We start from the raw sequence: 1,227 nt of genomic DNA, 5'->3' as shown, positions 1-1,227 counted from the left end.
AAGAGTTTAAGTAGGATCTTCTAATTGAGACATTCTATTAAATAGTAGGGCTAAAAAGACTAAAATGCAAGCCAATCGTAACAAAACTATTCTACTTGGACTGGCTAGAATGTCATATAAGAAATTCAAATTATATTACAGTATAATTATTATTTTTAGAATATAAAGAGATATATTTATATATATATATGCAAAGTTAATGAAATATAGAGAATATCTTTTTAATTTATTTCAAATTAAAAAACGTGATATGCACTTAATAATATTCTTTTATTTCTCCAGCTTCAAATTAAATAGCTGCTCAGAATTTAAAAAAAAAAAAATGAACAGCCCAGAGGACTCTCGCTAGCTGATTTTAATTAAATTAGCGTACTTGCATCTTTTCTACCCTCTTTGAGAAGTTTAAGACGTTCAAAGCTCCCATTGCGTTCACATTCATGGCGATGTCATTGCGTTCACATTCATGGCGATGTCAAATCTGCATGACATACATATACATCCATTAATGTGATAATAAACTGAAGTTTTTTTTATAAATAATTTGTAATAACTTTAATGTAAATTATCTTCATCATTGATTTGTCATATAAGAAAGGATTATTTCATTTTTTTTTTGTATATAATGCATAATTGTGATGTGAAACAAATAAAAAGTGCGGTTTTTTTTTTGGGTAAAAGATCAGGAATAATCACATAATCCGCAGAGAGACCACGTCATCACACACACACACACCCACACACACATCACCACTTCACCACTCACTCACTTCACTCAATTTTCAGGTCAGAGCTAGGTTTCCACTGCTTCACCAAATTCATCGGTGTGAAGGAAGAAACGGATGAGTTTTCAAATGTTTAGGGAAAAATTAACCAAAAATCACGTTCAGGGCACCCATAGACTTGGCATGAATAATTTGAGTGCAAAAATGACCTTTAACCTTAAGTAAACGTGAAAGATACAATTAAATGTGTTGTTTTCAATGATCATGAATGAAACTATTAAATACATTGTACACATTAGTTGTAAGAGATTTTGGATGAATGAAATTTTGAATACATTGTACACTTTAGTTGTAAGAAGATTTTTAGATGAATGAAATTTTCTACATTCTTTCATTAGTAAATAAAAAAATCTTATAATAAATCCATTAATACTAAATTCCAAATTTCTATTTGCTTCTATCAATACTCATGTCCACATTCGTTGTCACTCACATCATCCCTTGC

The sequence above is a fragment of the Prosopis cineraria genome, unplaced genomic scaffold (assembly GCF_029017545.1).
Source record: "Prosopis cineraria cultivar Desert tree isolate PC_DT_omini unplaced genomic scaffold, ASM2901754v1 PC7, whole genome shotgun sequence".
Taxonomy (NCBI): domain Eukaryota; kingdom Viridiplantae; phylum Streptophyta; class Magnoliopsida; order Fabales; family Fabaceae; genus Prosopis; species Prosopis cineraria.
Note: the sequence above shows the minus strand (reverse complement) of the source record.